Source organism: Miniopterus schreibersii (assembly GCF_964146895.1).
Source record: "Miniopterus schreibersii genome assembly, chromosome: 4".
Lineage (NCBI taxonomy): Eukaryota > Metazoa > Chordata > Mammalia > Chiroptera > Miniopteridae > Miniopterus > Miniopterus schreibersii.
In genome coordinates, this window is record NC_138105.1 from 85,006,142 (window position 1) to 85,030,559 (window position 24,418).

The 24,418-nt window shown below is 45.2% G+C and overlaps 1 protein-coding gene across 1 annotated transcript in view; it reads left to right on the forward strand.

Moving 5' to 3' along the window:
• Window positions 1-268: 268 nt before the first annotated feature.
• LARP1 (La ribonucleoprotein 1, translational regulator) overlaps window positions 269-24,418 on the forward strand; it is a 78,966-nt gene continuing 54,816 nt past the window's right edge. The window contains exon 1 of the mRNA XM_081134369.1: window positions 269-400. The gene's annotated coding sequence lies outside the window, so the exon portion shown is untranslated. The remainder of the gene's footprint in view (window positions 401-24,418) is intronic.

Consider the following 24,418-nt stretch of genomic DNA (forward strand, 5'->3'; position numbering starts at 1 on the left):
CTGCTTTCACTTGCTCAGGTAAAGAGGTAGGGGGAGCCTGGCTCAGCCAATGAACTGTGATCATTCTCTTAAAGGCACCCAGCAGCTGGCACGAAAACCAGCCGTGCAACCTGGAGAGCTCCCTGAATGCCAGGAAGCAGCTGTGCAAGCTTGAGTAACTAAGCCCTCCATGGCCACACTGTGACCCCAGGGCCTGGCCACTCCAGACCTCACAGGGTGCTTGCTCAGAGAGGCCTTCACCTCACCCAGAGCTGGTTTTCCAGGAGGCTCCCAGGCCTAGCTGCCCTGGCAGACACCCAGGGAGGAAAGACAACGTGGCCTTGGCAACTGCCCGCCAGGAAAGAACCCACAGGTGCCAGGGAGAAGACGTTTCCCTGTCCTGACCCCCTCTGCAGCCCTGGTGAGTCTTGATGCTCTGGCTTCTTGAACCTCAGCATAGCAGGGTGTGGTGTGCAGATGCCTCTCCCGAGGGACAGACACTTTGGGTGCTGATTCCAGCCCTGCTGTGTGACCTTGTAGGTCACTCCAGCTCTCTGAGCTTCATGGTCCCCATGTGGGAAAATTAGGAGCTCAAACTTCCACTTCAGCTTTCTCTCTTATTATTTTCCCCTGTCACACCCCCTTGTTTTGAAAGATTTTTGACTGCCAAGCTGTACCTGTTACATAATAAGTTGTTAATTGGTTTCCCCCCTTATATGTTAATTGGGGCCCTGTGATAGCCAATCAGTGGTTTCTGGTCAGCAGGAACAACCATGCTAATGCTACTGAGCTGCTGTAAGTTTAACCAAAAGCAAAGAAATGTTGAGTTTTAATCTGTCTGTGAGATCTTATCTAGAGTCAATGTTTGGTTTTCATTTGGCTTTTTGAAATATGAGAAATAGGGCAGTTGTGGGTAATTTCCAGAGAATGGGGACCCTAGGTGTGGGAACCCTAGATCTAGCTTGCATGGTTTATGGGGGCACTGGGCAGAAATACTTCCTTCACACCCCAAACCCAGCTTTGGTCTCTATAATGCTGCCTCATACATGAGATGTATTCTTGAAAGTGGAAGCCTTTGGCCTGAAAACTTCCCATATGGGTCTGGAGTCTCCACACTGGATTCCTCCCACCTCTGACTGAGGCTGGGGAGCCTGGGTGAGGGATCTGCTGTCTCCCTCAGGCCTCTGCTGGAGAGTGGCCAGGGGCGATGAGAACAGGTAGCTGTGAGTGCAGGGCCTGGAAGCCAGGAGTATATGGTGAACATAGCTTGTGTTGGGAAGCAGGAGACAGGACTTGACCTCAGGCAAGTTGCCTAACCTCTTTGAACCTCAGTTTTCCCAGCTGTAAAAGCGGGGGATGTCATCTTGGCAATGCTTGTCTACCAAAATTATTCTTAGGGCCAAATAAAACAGTGTATTGCATGGAAACTTAAGATTCCACATATTTTCAGATGCATCCAGATTCAAATTTTTTAAAACTTACAAACATGCCTTGCCCAGTGTGGTTCAGTGGTTAGAGCATTGGCCAGTGCACTGAAGGGTCTCAGGTTTGCTTCCTGCCCCCCAGTCAGGGTGTGTGCGGGAGGCAACCAGTCAATGTGTCTCTCTCACATCAATGTTTCTCTCTCCCTTCCACTCTCTCTGAAAAGCAATGGAAAAAAATATCCTCAGGTAAGGATTAACAAAAAAGAATTTTTTAAAAAATTCACAAACATGCATTTTAGAATTGATGAAATAGAGTAATGGATGTTTTGTAAAATGTGACCTCCATGATAAAGAATTATTCAGATTATGCTGGAATCACAGCTGCTTAAGTTCTTTTACTTTTGAAATACAACTTCTTGGGACTTTTTGAAATATAGACTCATATAAACAGAAAGCAGGGGAAAAACAGCTCACAGAGTGATGGTATTTTCTAATGATTCCTGGAACTGAAACCCAGGCCTGGAATGTGGCCCCGATGCATGAGGCAGTATAATAGGTACTTAAAGCGTGGACTTTGGAGTCAGACAACCTTGGGTTCGAATGCAGACTGTAATCCCTACTGGTGACCTTGGGTGTAAGTCACTTTCCTATGTCTCAGTCTCTTTTAAATTCTACAGTGGGGTGGGGGTGAGGGAATGTCAGAAGTGCTGGCTAACTGGTAGCCCTGTTGTTGTTGTTGTTAAGTTGAGGTGCAGCCTAAGACTGGAACTCAGAACCCCTTGCATGTTCTACTAGAGATTCCCAGATCTTGGAGACTTGAGTGAGCTGGATAAACTGATTCAGAGCAAGAAACTTGTGTCAGTTTCCTCTCCATGTGTGACATGGGGCCCCTCACACCCTTGCACCATCTGGGGCAGCAGGAAGTTCCAGGGAGACACTAAATGAGCAAGTCCTTTGGAACCAGTGCAGTCCCCCAAGTACATGAGGCTATGGTTGCTTCTTGCTTCCAGGGGCTGATCAAGGTACCGAGCACCTTTCATTCAGTCATTTGAGCTTCCTCCCCTGTTCTCCCTTCCCCAGCAGCTCCCTGCCAAGCAAGTCGATTTCAGGGGATGCTGGTTTCCATGCTTGTGACAGTGAGCCCCCTCCACACCCAGGGGAGCTGTGGGAAAATGAGATGGAATGAGAGAAGTTTCCCAGGAACAGGAGAGGTAGACACTCTTGCCCAGGGCTTTGGGCAGATGGTGCACATAAGCATGTGTGAGTGTGCACAGGAGCTAAAAAATTAAAGTTGAAACATTCTGGTGCTATAAATACCCCCGAGAGGCCATGTTAGCCAGCCCCCTGCTCTGGGAGAGGCCTCTCTTCTAAACAACACTAGAAAGTTGCAGGGAAGGTACCCCAGGGAAGCCTCCTAAACACCTTTCCTTGGTAACCAGCCTTGGCATCTCTAAAGCTTCCCAAGGGTGTGTGCAGGGTGTGTGTGAGCATGTTTGAGGGTGTTGGGTGTCTGAGTTAGAGTTCATGGACATGGAGTACCCACACGTTGGAGAAAATTAAGTTGAGATGCATGGACTGGGGATTGACTATTCCTCCAACCACTGTGAAGCTTAGAGGCTCTTTGGTGGAGGTACTAGGTGTATTGAGCACCTGCTATGGGGTAATGATTGCGCTAGGTGTTTTAAATTCATTACCTCATTGAATCCTCACAGTAGCCCATTATATTACTCCCATTTTACAGATAGGAGCATTGAGGCTTAAAGAGGCTACAAATCTTGAATAAGATTGCTCAGCTAACAACAAGTGGCTAACATGGGATTCAGATCTTTGAATGTCTAAATCCAGGGCCTGGGCTCTTACCCATCCCACCAGAAGTTGCAAAAATGGCCAAATGCTAAAGTCCCCAGATGCGTTTTCTTTGACATACGCAGTGTTTTGTTATAACATTTAAAAAACTTAGATGCTGACATTTGAAAATGGACTTTTTAATATAAAAATCTAGATTCGGACTTCTATTTAAAAATCAGCAGGAAGACATGGCACTATGGGTCCACCTTCTCATATGCCAACAATCTACTTGAACTGATTATAAGCTGCTGCCTTTAAATGGGACATGTGACCTCTAGTTTGCCACAGTCCCCACTGCTGCCTACTATTTTCCACCCAGCCCACTTTCTGTTTATGATACCAGCCTGGCCCTGAGGGCCTGTGGAGATTTGGACTCTGGTCCTAGTACTGGCTTAAACTGGCTATGACTTTAGGTAAGCCACAGCACCTTTCTGGGCTTTAGCTGTAACCTGGACAAGTTAGCACTCTGAAATAACTTCCTAAGTGGCTTTCTGTGCTGCTTTGGGAGAGGCCACAGTCTCCAGCACATCCTCATGTTGGCCACCTGGCTGTGTGTGATCAGAGTCTGTGTGAATGACACCAGGATTTGGCCAGTATTATTCACTCTTTGTCACCATCATACCTCTGCACTGCATGTCCAATGTTCCTTGTGACACAAAATGCTTGGGGACAGGTTGGGCCTGGTGGCACCAATCCTGGTGTGATGCCCATTCCCAACACTTTGATAAAGAGTCCTACTTCCACGTGCCTCTTCATCTCTTTCAGGACACTGAGATTTCAGCATGTGAGTGTCCTATTCTGACCCCATTTTTGCTGTAGGGTGTGAGAGAGAAAAATCTATAGCCCAGCTGAGAACGTTCTCTTTCTCTGTTACACACATATACACGCAAGTACACGGCTCAGAAATAGCCCTGCTTTATAGGTCTTCACATCTATCTACCGTCTTAATTGGGGTTCTGAGATCAGATCTTTAGAGCCCTGGAATTGTAGAGATGGAAATGTAGATGGTGCCTTAGTGTAGATCATTTAGTCAAATAATAGCAAATACATTTCACTTCATTCTCTTATTACAATCAAAGGTAGAGTGTTTAAAAGGCTTCTGAAGCTATGTAAGGGCATGGAATGATCATACGCTGAGATCCATAATCAGTGTCCACTGAGGGTATGGCAAGGGATTGTAATAGTACTCATGCCCAAAATTATACAGAAATGAAAACTAGTCTGGGAAAGGGAGATGACTTGTCCAAAGTCACTCAACTGGGCAAGGCAGAGGAAGATCTAGAAGCAGGGCCCCTCTTGACCTTGAAGGCACTGTTGCTTCCACTATATTAGCTCAGAGAAGGAAACTGAGAATGGGAGGAGAAATGACAGAAGCAAGACTTGGACCCAGGAGTCCTGGCTCCCCTAAGAAGCCTGGCTGGGGTTGGGGCTAAGGAATTCTGTTCTGTCCCAGTAGACTGAGCCCTGCCAGCCTAGCCTGTTGGCTTCTGCTCCACTTCTTAGAATCCCTTTGCTCCTGCCCCAGTTTCCTGTCTCATTTTCCTCAGGCTCAGAGAGTGTACATCGGAGCACAGGGGCCCCAGGGATCCTAGGCCCTACATACCCTCTTTTGGCAGGCTTCAGCAAGCTCCCCAGCCCCCTCTGTTCTGAAAGAGAAGCTCCAGAACAGGGGTTCTTAACCTTATTGATGCCATGGACTCCTCTGGCAATCTGGTGAAGCCCTTCTGAGCATGTTTTTAAGTGCATAAAATAAAATATATAGGACCACAAAGAAAACCAATCACATCAAAATACAGTTATCAAGATTTTTTAAAATGTTTATGATAGACTAATATGTACTTCCTTATTAATACATTTAAAAAGAGATCTGGCAGCAGATAAAGTAACCATTGTAATTTTAAAGTAATGAGAAGCATAAATGATATTTTGAGAGATCTACAAAGACTGTAATATGATATGAAAATATCAGTGACTTCTGTGGATGACAGAGTCACAGGAACTGTCAATATTACTGTGGTCACTGCATACATTCATAACGGAACACAGTATTTAACTTGAGTTAGAGGTTAGTGAAAATGAGAGATCATTTTTTTCCATCCAAGTCCCTGAATTCTACCTGCCATCACAGGCTGAGAGTTCCTCACTCTAGGATGTTCAAGCAGGAGTTGGCTAGTCCAGGGGTTTTCTTTCTTTTTTTTTTAATAAATATATCTTTATTGATTTCAGAGAGAGGAAAGGAGAGGGAGAGAGCGAGAGACAGAAACATCAATGATGAGAGAGTCATTGATCGAGCCCACAACCCGGGCATGTGCCCTGACCGGGAATCTAACCCTGATTGCCTGGATCCTAGGTCCATGCTCAACCGCTGAGCCACACCCGGCCGGGCTAGTCCAGGGGTTTTCAAACTGTGAGCCAGGGAACCCCGGGGGTTCTGGAAGTGTCATGACAGATGCTGCATGGTGGGGGCAAATGAGACAACCATCCAAGCAGATACCTCTGAGTCAACCACCTCTGCCTCAGCCTGAGCAGGTTCTTGTCTATTTGAGTTCATTTTAGTGGTTTATATAAGATTCCTCTGTAAAAAAAGGGATCACCATCTGTGTTCGAATGTCAAAACCCTTTGCTTGGCCCATCCACCTCTTCGTATGACATATAGCAAAGCCGAGGTGGAGGGCTGTGAAGGTGTTGGAGCAGCGATTTTCAACCTTGTTCGTCTCACGGCACGTAAAATAATTACTGAAATTCTGCAGCACAGCAAAAACTACATTTTTATGCTGACCTGACAAAAAAATAGGTATAATTTTGATTCACTCACACCAGATGGCTATTGTTGTGTTGGCTGTTGCCATTTTTTTATTTGACAATCTAAAGGAAAAGAGGTCAGTGCCCCTGACTCAACAGTCAGGTATTGCATGTTTTAAAAATTCCTGTGGCACACCAGGTGAAAAACACTGTGCTAAAGGCATCTGCCCTTTGGTGGCTGAGTGGGGCTGTGGAGGCAGGGTGGGGGGAGGAAGGGTGGTGGTGGAGGGGGGTATGGGGGCCTGGAGGGGAGCAAACATCCCAATACCTCTGTCTGTCAACCATTCAGGGAAGCAGTCTTCTGAGGCCAAAGGTGGGACCAAGAATCAGGAGACCTGATTTCAAGGTCCTAGTTCTGCCACTACCTCGAGTTTCTCATCTGCTAAACAGAGACAATAATACACGGTGTTAGAGACCAAGTAAGAGAAAGTTATAAGAAGCATCCAGAACCACTGAAGGGATTTTAATGTATTTGTCTCTTAACCTGAGACCCTTTCTCGACTCTCTGTGGAGTCTTTCTCCCCATACCAAGAAACCAGATGGGCCCCTCATACCACAACAGTAGAATCCTGGTCACTCAGCACAGTGGTACAGTCAGACTGTGGTTGAATAGGCAATCGGTCAGTCACCCAGTCTGCCTAAATTCACTCCCAAATTCCTCCTCTTTGCTGTCCCTTACTGCCACGTCATCTCTCTGGCCTACATTTCTCCAACAGCTCCAAATTCTCACTCACTGCTCCAGTGTGCTTCCATGGAGCCCAAACGCTTCCTGACCGTAAATTCCAACCATGTCCTTCTGCTTCAAGGCTGTGGTGTTTCCTCACTGCCCACAAGACCAAGTCCAGCCTCCAGAGCATGGCAGCCAGACTCCTGGGGATCTGCCTCCAGCCTCCTTCCCTCCTCCTGAAGGAAGGCTGCTGCGCTCTTGTTGCTAGAGCCTCCCTGCCTAAGAGCAAGCATTGCAGTGCACAGAGAGCAGTGCCAGCCCTGGGAGCTGTGGGAAGGAGATGATTTGGGACACTAGGAATGCTCCTCTCCCAGAGGCTGGTGGAGTAGACGGGGAAGCTGGACAGGCAGAGGACTCGGAGGGATTCTGTTGACGGGCAGGGCACATGTGCGGCTTTACCCTTTGTCTGGACCAGATGGGTTATTTTCAGAAACCAGCCAGTAACAGTAACAATTGGAAAGAGCTGGAAGGACCTGCGCAATTGCAGGTGGGGTGAGGGGAGTCTACCACTTGCTACATTTTATGAACCAGAGACAGGAACCAGGTCACCAGGAACAGAATATGGCCACGCAATGGGGAATTCTTAGAATTCTTGATTCTTAGAATATCAGAGCTGGAAGGGACCATGGGAATCTTTCTTCTAGTCTCACTCCTTTCTGCTTCAGACAGAAAAGTAAATCCCAGAATAGGGGAATGACTTGCCTAAGATCACATGAGTTTGTGGCACAGCCTGGACTGGAGCGAACATCTGATTTTCTTCCCAGTTTTCATGTCCTGGGCTCTGGCCTCTGTATTCCCATTAGGAGACTGAATAACTGGCCCAAGACTGATGAGTTAATGTGTTACTCTGGGCACTGCAATGCTTGCTCTTACCAGAGGTTGTCAACACTTTAACCCAAAGGTCCCCAGCTAGGGGACAGTGACAAGTTATAAGTGTGTCAAGAGCTACAGCTCTCAGGTCTCAAGTGGCCAGGTAGAGCCTGGGGTAGCCAGAGCCCCCAACTCTGATGGGATGGTGACCTTCAGGCTTCAAACAGCATCATTAATTTAAACCAAGGGGTATCAAATCATGTACTGTGATGGGAAAAGTTGGGAAGCACTGTCTTAATCCCAAAGCATGAATAATTTTAGGGGTGGTGTAGACAAAGGTGGTGAGAGGGAGACTCTGAAGGCGCAGGTTCTAGTTCTAGCTGTGCTATTGCCTCCTGACTTGTATATTCTAGGGGGAAAATAACATGAGAAAAAGTCAGAGGTACTATTTATTGTGCCTCATTTAATTTTTCCAACAGTTCTTTAAGTAGGCACGGTTATCAACTCCATTATACAGGTGAGGAAACTGAGTCAGGGAAATTACAGGATTTAAGCCAAGTCTCCACAGCTAGGAAGTCGTGGAGCTAGGATTTGAAACCAGGTCTATCCTCGGGATTTTGTGCTCTTAACTGCTCTGCTATATGGGCTTCTGTGGGGACTAGTGGGAGAGAAAGATTTGGGGTCTTTCAGCCCTGCTCCCCTGATATCAGGGCTGGGGATTTTCCATCCGCCCCAGACTACCAGGCTTCAGGAAGGCCGTCAGCAGGAGGGAAGCAGGCAGTGGGGTCCTGAAGACCCCTAAGGGAGTAAGGACTACCCCAAGCCTTGCCTTCATTGGTGTAAGATTATCAGCAGGATTTAGGGTGGGTGTTTTGCACAGAAAGAACCATAATCCTCTAGGAGCAGAGCCCCTAGCCCTAGGGGAGAAAAAGATGGTGAGATATCCCTGGCTGCTGCCCTACCTCGGAAACTCATAGGAAAAAGGCCCCTCATTCATTATGCTGACCCTCCCTTAAACAATAACTCCTACTTACAGATCCAGCAACTCTGCCAGGTACTTTATACACATTGACTCACTTTAATTTTCACAGCAGCAGTATCCTGAGTAGCTACTATTCTTATCTCCACTTTATCAGATGAGGACTCTGAAACTCTGAGAGTTCATGTAACTTGTCCAAGGCCACACAGTTGGTAAGTGGGAGACCGGGATTTAAACTCAGGTCTATGTGACACCCAAACCCATGATGCTCTCTACCGTTACACTACAGTACAATCTGGCAGAGGGAGAAGCGCTGTACTGGGTCTGGATTAGTTCAGGGTTCTGGTTAGTCAGGGAACCTTTGGGCAAGTCTTTTCTGGATCCAATATCTAATACTATAGGAAGGTAATTCTTTTCCTGCCTGCATTTTAAAATTATGAAAGTGAAAGCAGTTTACAAACTGTTATCCATTTATTCAAGTGGTATCTATTAAGAACTTAAAGCAAGGGAGCCCTGGCACTACAGAGAGGAATAAGGCATGGTTCCTGCCCACTGAAAAATATAATATAAATGTTAGGTGAACAAGAGGTTTTTATTTTAAATGATTATAGACTAGCTTGTTGAAGACCAACTTCCCACTGGGAATTGTTGGAAGAGCTGAATGCTGAACAAATAAATGTGTGTGTGTGTGTGTGTGTGTGTGTGTGTGTTTGAAGGCATTAGAGAACTACCAAAGCAACAAAGACCTGAGAGTGCTGAGATTCCAGAGATAAGGGAAATGCAGGGAGGTAAGCCCCATATTCAACTGCCACTTTGCCCTTCATGGCCTATGCTGTTTCCCAAGAGACGATTAAGAAGCTGAGCAGAACATGTGGAGGTATTATAAAGCTGGGGTATAAAAATTGGATTTCAGGGCCCACCAAGGAGGAATTCCTTAATAAACACCCCAGGCTTTCAATGGAACCCCCAAAGGGCTACACCCTAGGAATAGAGGTGAATTAGAAATAGACTAGCCCCAACAAAATTGAATAGCATCTAATCAGTTCAGTTTCTTTAGGACTTAGGTTTGAATGTCTGCCTGAAGCAAAAGTAAAACTCTCTCTGAAAAAGATAATACCATTCAGGGTCTCAAATTTTTCAAAAATTTTTTCATACATAATGTCAGGCATTAAATCAAAATTTACCTGACATCTCGATAGAAAAGACCAAATGGCTGAAAACCAAGAGAGAGAGAAAAGACAACAGAAATAGGCTCGTAGAAGGTCCAGATATTGACATTATAAGACATAGACTTTAGCCCAGCCGGGCGTGGCTCAGTGGTTAAGCGTCGACCTAGGATCCAGGCGATCAGGGTTCGATTCCTGGTCAGGGCACATGCCCTGGTTGCGGGCTGCAGCCAATCAATGACTCTCTCATCATTGATGTTTCTATCTCTCTCTCTCTCCCTCTCCTCTCCTCTCTCTGAAATCAATAAAGACAAAAAAAAAAAAAGACATAGACTTTAAAACATACCTGATTAATATATTCAAGGAATTGTATGACCAGATAGAGAATTTTAGCAGAGAATTGGAATCTATCAAGGAGAATCAAATGAAAATTCTAAGCCTGGAATATGATAACTGAAATTAAGAACTCAATAGATGGATATAACAGTACAGTATATTAGCGGAGCTGAAGATAAAATTAGTGAACTGAGACAGGTCAGTAGGAAGTACCCAGACTACAGCACATAAAATACCGAAAAGAGTCGTGGGGAACATGTTGAAATGTCTAAATATCTATAGTTGAAGTCTGGGGGCAGGCGGGGGTGGGCGATAGAGTGGGAGAGGAAGAAGATGAAGGAAGGTGGAAGAAGGTGGGGAAGGGGGGTGGGAGGGGGAGGAAGAAGAGAGGAGAGAATTGAAGAGAAGAGAAGCAGTATTTGATGATGGTCAGTAATTTTCCAAAGCTGGTGAAAGACATTAAGCCACAGATTTAAGAATCACTTTAAACCCAAGCAGAATAAAGAGAAACCCCAACTAGGGCCTACTATGGTGTAACTGCTGAAAACTAAAAATAACAGGAAAATCTTTTTTTAAAATTTATCTTTATTGGAAGTATTACAGATGTCCCCCTTTTTTCCCCATTGACCACCTCCACCCCACACCTGCCCCCCAAGGGGAAAATCTTAAAGACACAATAATAAAACTGATAGGTGGTCAACAGAAATAATGAAAGCCAGAAGGCAATAGAAAGATATCTTCAGAGTGATGAATGAGAATAAATGTTATGTGAACATCGATGACTAGTTCTCAAGTTTTACTGCTTATGAATCAGCTGGGCTGGGGTAGGAAGAGGAGGAGTGTTAAAATTTTAGATTCCCAGGTCTCACCCCAGATTCTTGGATTTAGCAAGCTCTGGCGTAGAGTCAAGGAATCTCCTTTCAAAAAGTATTCTGCCGTGTCTGATGCCGTGGGTCTGTGGTAGATTGTTTGCAATGATGGCTGTAACAGTTCCTCCCATTCCCGTACCCATGCTCATTTGCAATGTGACTTTGCTACTCCTCCAATCAAGAGACAGAGTTTATTTTTCCTCTTTTTGAATCTGGGCTGGCCCTATGGCTTATTTTGGTTAACAGGTATCAATTGAAGTGATATTATGGGACATCTAAGCCTTGGCCTTAAGAGGCCTTGCATTTTCAGCATTCACCCTTTTGGAACTCAGCTGCCATGCAAAGAAACTGAGTCTATATGTACATAGAGAAAGGCACAGCCAGCACCAACCACCAGATAGATGAGTGAGGTATGGATCAGTCTGGGTCCAACCAGGAGAGAAACCACACAGTACTTTGAATAAGGAAAATGGAATATAAAGAATTGTTACTTATACTTTCAATAATAAAGATACATTAAAAAAAAAGAATTATTACTTGCCTTGGCCGGTGTGGCTCAGTTGGTTGAGCATCACCCTGTGCCCTGAAGGGTCACCGATTCAATTCCTGGTCAGGGCAGATGCCCAGGTTGTGGATTCAGTCCCCAGTTGGAGTGCATGTGGGAGGCAACCAATCCATGTTTCTCTCACATCGGTGTTTCTCTCTCCCTTCTCTCTAAAAAATCAATAAAGACATATTTAAAACCAACAAAAGAACTCTTGTAAAGAAAAAAAAAAAAGAATTATTATTTATAACGAGGCTTGGAGTAACAAGGAAATGACTAATAAGGAGTAAAGAGAACTCTAAAGAAAGAAATAGCAGATAGAAGGAGCAGTCCCTATCCCTAGGGCTAACACAGGGTAACAGGAAAAGCACCCCAGGACTGAGATCCGGATGTCACTGGAGAGGGCATTGCTGTGTCTGCCAAATGGTGGAGAAGTCACTAAGGTACCCTGTCATTCCGGTAGACTTGGTGGAAACGATCCTCTGAAACTTGCTGAAAATGTGCCCTCTCAGGTGCCAGGAATTCACAGAGAAATGTCTCACTAGAAACACTTTCCTTCAGAATCACTTAAGAGAAATTCCTGGGGAAGCTGCTGCCTGCCAGGTGCTGCTGGTCACTGTGGAGATGGTGGAGAGCCATCCACTGCAGGAGCTGGGCATGGGGGACCCACTCGCACTACAGGAGCCTAGTGAACCAGCCCACTGAAACCAGGAAGCAAACACCCTTTCTTACTTTAAGGTCTCTCCAGCTCCCTCTATTGACAAAACAGAGCATGCTGCCAGCTGGCAAAAAAAAATGGATATTTAAAGGGCCCAGATCCATTTTCCTAGAGCAGGCAAAAAGGGTAAACAGCGCAGGCCATCTTGGACTCTCCAGCCCATCAAGCTTCATGACTACAACTACATCAGTGACCTTAGATGAGACCAGCAGCACTATGTAGCTGAGCCCAGCCCAAACTGCCAACTCAAGAGTTATGAGCAAATAGATGTAATTGTTTTTAAGCCCTAAGTTTTGGGGTAGTTTGTTTATACAAAATATTGTAATACCAATGTTGCAAGCTGGATTGTTTTACACCGCCCACTCCTGAGACTTTTTCTGTGCTGTTCCTTCTGCCCAAAGTGACATTCTTGGCCCCCTCTGCCTGATGGATGTATTTTCCTACAACTTAATTAAGGTTTCATTGACCTACATGTAGCACATATATAGAAAAGCACACAAGTCATAAATGTGTAGCTTGATACATTTCCCCAAGTACTTATACACAGAAATTTAAGCAGCAGACATTTCTCAAAAGACCATGCCAATTTACTAGTAAGAGAGGCAGGAATATGAACCCGGATTACCAGCTCCATTTTCAACTTGAAAACAACTGACGCTGAAAGAGGTAAAGCAATAGGCCCGTTGCCACTCAGCAGATCACTGGTAGAGGTGTTCTAAACAGCTCAATCAAATGTATTTTGAACATAGCAAAGAGTTGGGTGGAGATTAAGATAAAAGCAGGGAGCCTGGCCGGGCGTGACTCAGTGGTTGAGCACCAACCTAGGATCCAGGAGATCGAGCTTCGATTCCCAGTCAGGACACATGCCCAGGTTGCAGGCTCATCCCCAGTAAGGGGTGTGCAGGAGGCAGCAGATCAATGATTCTCTCGTCATTGATGTTTCTATCTCTTTCCCTCCCTCTCCCATCCTCTCTCTGAAATCAGTAAAAACATATTTAAAAACAAAACAAACAAAAAAAACAGAAACTAATCTTTAAAACAAACAAAAAAAGATAAAAGCAGGGAGACAACAAGGTGGCGGTGTAGGTAACAGCAGTTACCCACCGCTTTCCACAACCACATCAGAATTACAACTAAAATACAGAACAACCATCATTCAGAACTTCCTGAAATCTAGCTGAACAGAAGTCCTACAACAAAGGAATTGAAGGAACACATAGAGGCTGGTAAGAGGGGTGGAGATGCAGAATGGAATCGGGTGGAATCATGGACACATGGCTGTTGTCCCACACCCGGCACCATAGTTTAAAACCAGGAGGGATATCTCAGCACTGGAGGTTTCCCGGAGAAGTGAGGAGTCCCAGCCCCACATCGGGTGCCCAGCCCAGGGTTCCAGGGCCGGGAAGAGAAGTCCCACAACTTTGGGTTGTAAAAACCAGCAGGGATTGTGGCTGAGGGACTAGGAGGCTGCAGGAGTCCCAAGGCTTTCCTCTTAAAGGGCCCACATAAAGACTTATTCAAACACACTCCCTCTGAGCTCCAGTGCTGGGCAGCAGCTTGAAAGGAACCTGGGACATTCAGGGAGGAACCATCTTGCCTGAAAACAGGACGAGAGCTGGAGGGGCAGTTTTCTCCCAGACAGAAGAGCTGGCAGAGGCCATTGCTCCTTTGAAAAGCCCTGCCCCAACAGAGCTGGCAGGCAGGTGCCTTTCTGAATCTCCAACCTGACTCACACCTTTTGCCCTGCCCTGGTGATTCCCGGAGACCCAGCCCCTCCCTACTTGCAAGCTCATCCAGGCCATTTCCAGTAGCTTTTCTATGCAAGTGGTCTCTCTAGCCTCATGCTTAGGACTTTCCTAAAATCTCTCAAACAAGCAGCAGCTGGCCTCAGCATGCCCCATACCTCTCAATAAGTGGCCTCAGGCCTCGCACTAGTGGCAGCCTGCATTGGTTCACAGCTTGGCCTCTCCTGGACACCTCCAAGCCCAGCACAAGTAGCTGCCATCTATGGATTGCTATGTAGCTCATGCTGGGTGACCCTGGGCTTTGTACCTGGGTGAAGCTGACTTTGTACTTCCTGGGAGACCCCAGAGACAGTGCACCTGGTGGTCAGCTTCAACCACGCTGGATTACAACCCTACCACATCCACGAGTAACACACTCAAAGGGCAGACTCGGTGAACACTAAAGCTCCATTAAAGTAAATCCTGCTCCATAAGGGTGTCTCCAGCACAGCAGCTCTTTGGCTGTAGCTGCAGCTGGTCCTCACAGCTGGTTGGCCTGGGGGTCAGTTCCTCCGGGTGATGCCAACAACAACCAAGCCTCAACTACAATAGGACAGTGTACACAGTCTACACAGGGAAGCACCTAGAAGGCCCAGCTCAGGTGACGGGAGACTGAGCCACTGGACCCTACAGGACACCTACTACACAAAGCCACTTTACAAATCCCAGAAGACATATCAGCTCTACCTAATACATAGGAATAAACACCAGGAAGCAGCCAAAATGCGGAGGCAAAGAAACATGTCACAAAGGAAAGAACAGAAGAAATCTCCAGAAAATGAACTAAATGAAACAGAACCAAGCAAGCTACTAGATACAGAGTTCAAAACAATGGTTATAAGGATGCTCAAGGATCTTAGTAAAACTATTAAGGAAACCAGTGAGATCATCAATGACATAATAAAGTACCAGTCAGAAATGAAGGCTACACATACTGAAATGAAGAATAATTTACAGGGAATCAACAGTAGAGTATAGGACACCAAGAATCAAATCAGCAATTTGGAACATGAGGAAGCAAAAAACACCCAACCAGAAGAGCAAAAAGAAACCAGAAATATGAATATAGAGTAAGTTGTTTCTGGGACAACTTCAAGTGTCCAGCTGGGTGTGGCTCAGTGGTTGAACATCAACCTAGGATCCAGGATATTGTGGTTCGATTCGCGGTCAGGACACATGCCTGGGTTGTGGGCTTGATCCCCAGTAGGGGGTGTGCAGGAGGCAGCCAATCAATGACTCATCATTGATTTTCTCTCTCTCTCTCCCTCTCCCTTCTTCTCTCTCAAATCATTAAAAATATAATTAAAAAAAATAGACTAGTTTTCAGGATGGCAGATTGGGTTCAACTCTAATTGGGTGGTGGTGGCTGCCTAGAGTGCTACGATGAGAATGATTGCCTTAGTGGGGAGGAGTGCTGTAATTGATTAATAATGCCTGTATGAGCAGGGGATTTTATTGTGCTTATTAGATATTTGTTTTTCCTAGACAAATTGCTCTTCAAGATCTTTTCCAGCCCTCTGTTCAGAATTCTCAGTTTTAGATCTATTCATGTGTCTGGGGGGCTGATATTCATACCATAGGCAATTCTCTGAATTCCAAAGGGGAAGGAATTTTAATTATCTTCTAAAACTATAGACTTTGTCTCCAGCAATGTATGTGATCTATATTTAAATAATCTGTAAGACACTCAGAGGTCCTTAGAGATGAAAATGTCTGAATACAAAGTGTTAATTACATAATTGTAATCATTCTTTTGAGATAAATCATTTTATTACAATTCCCATATTTGATAGCCTTTCCTGTCTGTCCATTGCAATAATATACTATACAGATTTTCAGTATACAGCTCGAGTTTTGAAACTGTAAACCTCTATGAATTATAAGATTTTGATACAAAATCAGCTAATTTAGAGAAATTGCAAGATTCCATACAACTGCTGGAAAGAGAATGGAGTTTGGAGCCAAGAGACCTCCAGCCAAGCCTCTGCCATAAACCAACTGTGTGACTTTGGGCAAGTACCTTCCCCTCTCTGGACCTTGGTTTCTGATCTGTACAAACGAAAAGGCTAACTCTAGGGGCCCCCTCCAGCCTTAGGTCTACATGTCAGGCTGGGCATTGAACAAAGGTCACACAGGACTTCCTGAAATTATGCAGCGTTCCTGTGTTCTGCTGACATTTGCAAAGCGAATGCACCTCACCCGGATCCTTCTAATCAAATTCCTGAAGAAGAGAAAGTGAAGAAATAATAACAATAAACAAAGATGGCAGAAATCAGCCAAGCCAAGCCCTGCATCCTGTAGGAATGTACCAAATGCTTACAAATAAACCCTTCTCAAATGTTTGCTCCGGTACATTAATGAAAGAAGCTTCTGAAGGGATTAGCTTCAAATTCACAACAAGTACTAAAAACACACAGTTTGCCAAATAGGTTGAGCTTAGCTGTTTTGCTGTTTGGAAGTTAATGTGCTTTGCTAAAAGAGGAAAAGGCTTCTCCAACAAAATAAGATGAATCCGTCACATTTACACAGCATTTTTCACTTTTCAAAGCCTTCTTGTTCCATTTCTCATTTGGTCTATACATGGGTTCTAGGGTGAAAAGCAAGACAGGGATTATGCGTGCTCCTTTTTTCAGGTGAGGATCCTGAGGCCCAGAAAGATGAAGTGAATATTCTCATGGTCAGTATTGAGCCTACTCCTCTGAATTCCCAGACCTGTGTCTTTGGGCTGGATCCCACCGCTGTCTTTTTTGCAAACAAACCAACCCATAAAACAGAGTCCAAGAAAGTCTAACTACAGTAATAAAAACAATAAGAACACTCATAGGTAGTAGTTATTGTTTACTGCCTTCCTGCTAGGTATTTTCACTTGTAATTTTCCCAACAGCCCAACAAGGGTTCCCCCTCTTTTACAGAAGATGAAATGGAGGCACAGAGAGGGCTCATGGCTGGCTCAAGCAAACACAGCAAGTAGGTTGCAGAAGTGGGATTCTGCCCAGGCCACCTGGCTCAGAGCCCAGGCCCTTTGCCCTATGCTGCACTACCTCATGTTTCACGATGCTGCTGATTAAAGAACTTTCTAAACAAAGCTATTCATTGGTGAGGTGAGGGCCCTGAGAGCTGGTAAGGCCCTTACTGAGCACTTTAAGTAGATCACTGCTGAGCAGTGTTTAGAGGGCAGTTAGGCACAGGGCCAGCCAAGCATCCTGGAAGGTCCCTTCTAACGAGAGATTAGAGGATTTGATGAAATCTCTCAAAAATTCCAGTCTTTCAGTTCAGGACAGTGACAAGTCCTCCTGGCCCTTGGGTTTCCAGATTGAACATCCTCTCCCAGTCCACCCTGCCTGCCAGCTGGGAGAACAAGTGGCTGTGCATGGATCATCCTGGAAATCTGACAGCATGGTCCCTAGTCCAGGGACTGGGGACGAGGGACAGCAGAACACTAAATTACAAGGTGCCTGCTGCCTGATTAAATCAGTGCACTGTGTGCAGTGCTATGGAAATACAGCACGCCAGGCTCACTCCTGGGCCTGAGGCCCAGATGTTAGTCACAGAACCACAGTCAGAGCTCCAAGGGCTCTCAGCAGCACCTCATCCAACCACTTCATTTCACACATGCTCTCCCCCTGAGAGGGAGAGCAACTTGCCAGAGGCCACACAGCACTCATTCAGCAAAATATTAAGTACCTACTATGCCAGGCACAGTGCTTAGGACTGGGGATACTAAAGAGTGAACAACAATAGAAAAAAAGAGCCACAAGCTCCAGTCTCACGGAGTTTACACTTTAGGGGCAGAAATGGGCAAAAAGCAGGTAAGCACATAAAATCAGAGATTGTGACCTGTGATATGAGGGACATAAAGTAGTATATCAGCCAAGTTGGTCAAGGGAGGTTTCTCTGAAGGGGGCCACTCAAGCTGAGGCTTGAAGGATAAGAAGTGTATGGTGTTGGTGTCTGCGTGTGTGTTGGGAGAAGATGTTTCAGGCGGTGGGGACTCTATGCCCCAGAGCCCCCAGGCTCGGATGAGCTCTATGTGTCTGAGGAGCTAGCGCATGGCACAGGCTGGGGAGAAAAGAAGGGAAGCTGTAGGAGAATGGGGTCTGGAGTTTGCAGGGTTTTGTGGGCCAAGGTAAGAGGTCTGGAGTTTATTCTTGTTGCAATATGAAGTTATTGGAGGGGTTTTGCAGGAGAGTGGCAGATATGCTGTCACATTTCCTGCTTTTCCCAGTTGGGGGGCTGCCTAGGAGTCCAATCACCCTGGAAGCTTGTGGAAAACACACCAGACAGTCCTGCCTACACAAAATGAACTGGGCATTTATTCCTTGTTTTTATCTAGTGATCTCTATGCACTTTGCCCACATTAGCTAATTCGGCCACTCAATAATTTTAAGTTCCCTTATCACATGTCACAGATCTAGACACACTCAAGTGCTGTGGGACCCCATGGGAATTGGCAACCCTCTCTGATCCAGTGACTGTTGCTGAGATAGGCAGCCAGGCAGCCTCATCACCTTGCCACACTCTTTCCCATCTCACTCCTGTGACCAGCACTCATCCTCTTTGCCGTAGAGGTATGAAATGCTAGAAACTGCTGTCAAGACTGCTAGGATGGAAAGAAACTTCCAGAATATCCAGACTTTTTTTAAAATGGGAAAACTGAAGTCCAGAGAAGGGGACTTTTCTAAGTCTCATAGGAAGTAGCAGCAGAGCCAGAAATGGAAGGCAGACCTCTTCCTAAATTCCACTGTCTGAAAGGGAGGCACCTGAGTCAGCATTTCTCAAAGGAGGTTCCACAGAATACCAGACCCAGATTTGGTCTGTGTCATGAGTCTGGGGATGCTGTAACCACTACCTCCTTCTTAGAGATTCACCATGAACATTAAGGGCCCTGAGACATCTTACAGCAAAACACTCATTAAACCTTGCTTAACCCAAATTATTTCATTTCCCAGAAATGATTCTGTGAAAGAATCCACTTTGGTGGGCTATCTCTTCACATTCTGGGAATATTCCTTGGGAAGTGCTACCCTAAGCAAAAAGTCCCTGTTCACAGCCCCTGCCACTATCATCATCATTCTTGCTGTTACTATCCTTGAGGGCAGGGGCCATAGTTCATACTTCGGCACTTGTGATCGCACCTCTCTCCAGGCGCCACGCACAGTGCTGAGTCCTCAAGGATGATGGCACAGATCAATTACTCAATCAACAAACACTGACAATGAGTATTGTTTCTGTACCTCCTGAATCACGTCGCCTTTTCTGAGATAAAGGGCAGCTCATTTTTCCTCTCGTCTATCAAGAAAAAGGCCTGGGGAAGCCTTGACAGGGAAACTCAAAAACATCCCTGAAGGTTACCAAATGCTAAAGCAGTCTGCCCTACCCCCTACTCTCCCTTTTAATCTGGACACATCCCACTCCCCAATTTTTTTAAAAAAATATGTTTTTATTGATTTTAGAGAGGGAGGGAGGGAGAGGGATAGAGAGATAGAAACATTGATGAGAGAGGACCATCGACTGGCTGCCTCCTGCTGGGATCAAGCCCACAACCCAGGCATGTGCCCTGACCAGGAATTCCTTGGTTCATGGGTCAACACTCAACCACTAAGACACACCAGCTAGGCCCACTCTCCAGTTTTAAGTCCTAATTCAAATACAACCACCTCTAGGAAGGCTTCCCTGACTACCTCTTCCCCATCCCTCTGGCCTGTGGTCCTCTCTGCTTCCCTTATAGTCTCCTCAACTTTACTATACCATCTGTGTAGTGAATGGCATGGCATCAGCCTGTGCAGAGATCTAAATGAGGGTAGTTGGCTGGAGGCAACTAATGTACTAGTGTGTGCTGGGCCTATCTAATCACAGTTAAATTCAATTTGAAAAAATACTGTGTGGGCCAAACAAAACATGTGTGGGGGCTGCAACTGGCCAGAGGGCTAACAGCTTGCAGCAGCTAGAATATTATCTAGAGGGGGAAAGCACTGCGTTTGGAATCTTTAGAAATCTTAGAGCTGCCACCAACTAGCAGTGTGACTCCAGATAAACACCTCATGTTTCTGAACCTCAGTTTCTCCACTATAGAATAGGGTAGCACATGCTCTGCTTTCTTCGTGAGATCTGAAGAATGTTTCTCTTGACTCTATGCCAATAACCACCATCCCCTTTATAATAATAGTGAATGTTTATTGCACACTCACAATTTGTCAGGCACTGTTCTGAACACTTTGCATGTATTAACTCAATTCTCACAATAACCCTAAGAAGTAGATGCTGTTTTCATCTCCATTTTACAGATGAGAAAACAGGCTGAGAGAGATGAAAGAACTTGCCCAGGCTTAGAGAGCCGGTGGATAGTAGAGCTGGGACTGTAAAACCCTTTCACAAATATTGGTTCACTTAAGTTCTCAAAGGCATACTGAATTTTATCAGGCAAGTACTTCCCTTTTCACCATTTTATAAATGGAGACACTGAAGCTCAGAGAAGTGAAGTAACTTGCCTGATATCACACAGCTAGGAAGTGGGCAAACGTGAGCCTGAACCCAACTCTTTCCATCCGGTACCTTTGCTTTTTTTTCTGTGGCACAGGCAAAGGACAGGCAAGTGATCTGTGAAGAGAGCAATGTGCTGGTGTAGAGAGGTTTGTTCCCTGGGTCAGAGAGCATGTCTCACCCTTTGTTGTTTTCACTCTAGTCGCTAGGTCAGGGCCCTTCTGCCCTGGGAGCTCAGTGCCGGTGACTAGTTATGGTCATGTTGCCAGGAAAATTGCCTTCTGCTTTCATTTTGGCCGCTGATAATGAAGTTGGTTGTTTTCTGACCCTGGAATGGTTAAACATGGTTACCCGAGTTTGTCTGATTATGGGGTTTTGCATTTTCCACGTGTGCTTTGTCTCCTATTGTGTGATGTAAGGGCCTGGAATGGGATGGGTGACACCTGGGTTCTGATCTTGATTCTGCTGCCTGGCATCCAGGAATAAGTCACTGAACTTCTGTGGGGCTCTGTTCCTCAGCTGCCAACTGGGACAATCACGTTTGTCCTGCGTCTGTGAAAACCCTTTGGGGGCTACCTGTTCGGGACCCCTCTCGCTACAATGGGAACTTTTGTCTCTCCTCTCCTTCAACAACTTTTGCTTTCCCTTAAAAAAAAACACACAAAAAAACAACCCTTTGGGAAATGCAGTGTGATACGAATAGGAGATGGGTACTGCGAGGTAAGGCATAGGTGCTTTTTAAAAATATATATATATTTTTTTATTGATTTCAGAGAGAGGAAGGGAGAGGGAGAGGTAGATAAAAACATCAGTGATGAGAGTCACTGATCTGCTGCCTCCTGCAAGCCCCCTGCTGGGAATTAAGCCATAACCCGGGCATGTGCCCTGACCAGGAATCAAACCACAATCTCCTGGATCATAGGTCGATGCTCAGCCGCTGAGCCATGCTGGTGTAGGTGCTTAATAGACGACACTTAACTGACTGTATGGAGGGGATTTGCAATGGTGTGGAAAAAGTGCTCACAATACAGTATTGGGGGGGAGCAAAAAATAAAACTGCTGACTGTACAACATGATCTCAATTTTGTAAAATGTACATAGAAAAAAGACTAGAAGAAAATACACCAGCACGTTGCCAGTGATTGCCTCTTACGTGGATTTTGCTTTGCTAGACTTAACATTTTTTTTTGTTTGCTGAAGTTAATATATTTTACTTTTATATTTTATCATTTAAAAGTACCTATATAGCTCTAGTCGGTTTGACTCAGTGGTTAGAGTGTCAGCCTGCGGACTGAAGGGTCCCAGGTTCGATTCCAGCCAAGGGCATACTATCTTGGTTGCAGACTCCATCCCCGGCCCCAGTAGGCACGAGATCAGGAGGCTACCAATCAATGTGTCTCTCTCATATCGATGTTTCTCTCTCTCTCTCTCTCCCCCTCCCCCCCCTTTCCACTCTCTCTGAAAAGCAATGGAAAAAATGTCCTCAGGTGAGGATTAAAAAATAATAAAAGTACATATGTAATATATATATTTATTATGCATTATATATAATGTATATACAGTAGTCCCCCCTTATGCATGGTTTCACTTTCCCCGGTTTCAGTTACCCACGTTGAACCACGATCTGAATATATTAAATGGAACATTTCAGAAATAAACAATTTATAAGCTTTGAATTGTGCACCATTCCGAGTAGCATGATGAAATCTTGAGCTCATCCCTTTGTCTAGAACATCCACACTGTATAGGCTACTCAGCTGTTAGTGCCTTAGTAGCTGTCTCAGTTATCAGATTGGTTATCACTGAGAGAGTGGGAGGGGGGAAGAGGGAGAGGACACAAAGTTATATAACTTTTATTGCAGCATATTGTTATACTTTATGTTATTATTAGTTATTGTTGTTAATCTCTTACTATGCCTAATTTATAAATTAAACTCTATTTTAGGAATGTATGTATAGAAAAACCAGTACATGTAGGGTTCCTTACTCTGCATTTTCAGGCATCCACTGGGGGTCTTGGAACACACCCTCTTTGCACCCTGCCTGTGCAAGGGAAGACGATTAGTGGGAAGCCTATCATGACACTGCCTGAGAAGTTCAGGAATGCCAGGGAGGGTAGCAAGGCTGGGGAAAGAGGCTGAATAGGTAGAATGGAGGAGAAAGGGGCTAGGATGGTGCCTATCTAACTCAGAGTAGTGAATGTGTTAAACGTTCTCTATCAAACCATTTTCACTGCAAACCCATCCTGTTGCTTTACCAACTCCCTTGAGCGGCTTGGACTGCCTCTGAGCCTGCCTCCTTATCTCTAAAATGGGGGTAATCATACTTACAGGGAAGGGTTGCCCCAGGGGCCAACCAGGTATTATGGGAACTGTCAGCAACCTCCCTCACCTTACCCATTAACTACTGCTGTCTACACCTACCTCCCAAGAGGAGATCTAGGCTGAGCCTCCTCCCATGAACTGAAGTAAGTTTCTTGGCATGTGTCAGAAAGCCCAAGAGTCTTTAGGGTTTGGAAAAACACTCCCCAGCTGGCACTGTTTGTTTTGGCCAAGGCCCCTGCCTTTGCCGACCCCACCCACTCCTCCATGCCAGTGTAAAGAGGCCTCCTGCCTAGGAGCCCCTGATATCAGAAGCAGATAAGTGATACAGCCCAACTTCTCCCAGAAACACAAGGTCCTTTGGAAAATCAAACTCAAAGAAGAATAAAACTGCACATTCAGGTGTGTTCAATTTTCCTTCCTAATAAGCATAGATAACTCAAAGAACCACCCCACCCCACTTTTACCCATTCCTCCAAAAGACAGAATAGTGTCATGGAAACTGTATTTTCTTCACTCATAAGCTAGATGGGCAGGTATTATGCTTTTCATTTTGTGGGTGGGGAAAAGGAAGCCCAGGAAGGAGGCTGCCTAAAGTCATTCAACAAAACCAGAGATGAGACCTAGGTTATAAACCAGGACTCCCAGGTCTCTTGTCCCTCATTTGGCTTCCTCTCACTTTAGGACATTGTCAGCACCAGGAGCACAGGCACTTAATTAGTTACAAATAGGTATTTGGACCCACTTGGTCATTTTTATATTTCAGGTTTGATTTTCTCACTCTGTGTGTCTGTGTATTTTCAGCACATGATGTGTCAAAGTGATGGGTATAGTACTGATCCTTGTCCCTTTCTGCCTAAATCATATGTTGTCTTACCTCTTTTTGGGGCCTGAGGTCACCTATTGCTTATTACTTGGTCCCCCAAATTAGTATTTACCTTTTGGAGAGACAGGATTCAAGTTTTCAGCATCTTCCTGGGGCCTGTGTATTTGATGGGTTCTTCATAACTACCTGTGGGTGAGGCAGTGGAGGGAAGCGAGAGAGGCCTTGTGTGGTGTGGTGGGAAAGAAGGCCTGTGGAGTTAGACTGCCCTGAGAAGGCCCACTCTGGTTTTTAGCTGCTGTCTGTAACCAAGGCATTCATCTCATTTTCCTTTCTGAACTTTATAATCATTTGTAACTAAAGATAACACCTGCAGGGCCCAGCCTAGTGCCTGACACATAGTAGGAACTCAATAAATATTTGTGGAAAGAATTAATAACTATTTCACTGGATTATTGTGAGGATTAAAAGAAATAATGAATATCAAGTATTTCTCATAGAAGCTGGCATATACTCAATAAAAGCTACTCTTAACTATTGATTCATTATTAGTATTTAGAACTAAACACAAGCATATAGAATGCCGTGGTGGGTTAAGAATAAAAAAACCCTGAATTCAAATCCCAATTCCATTATGTAGAAAAAGAGACTGGATTTAGGATCAGGATCCTCAGGTGTGAGACCTGACTCTGCCATGGACTAGTCGTGTGACCTGGAATAAGTAACTTCTCTCAACTTTAGTGTCCTCATCAACAAAAAAAGGAGACTGAGTAATTATTAAGATTCTTTTTTTCTAGCTCTAACAACC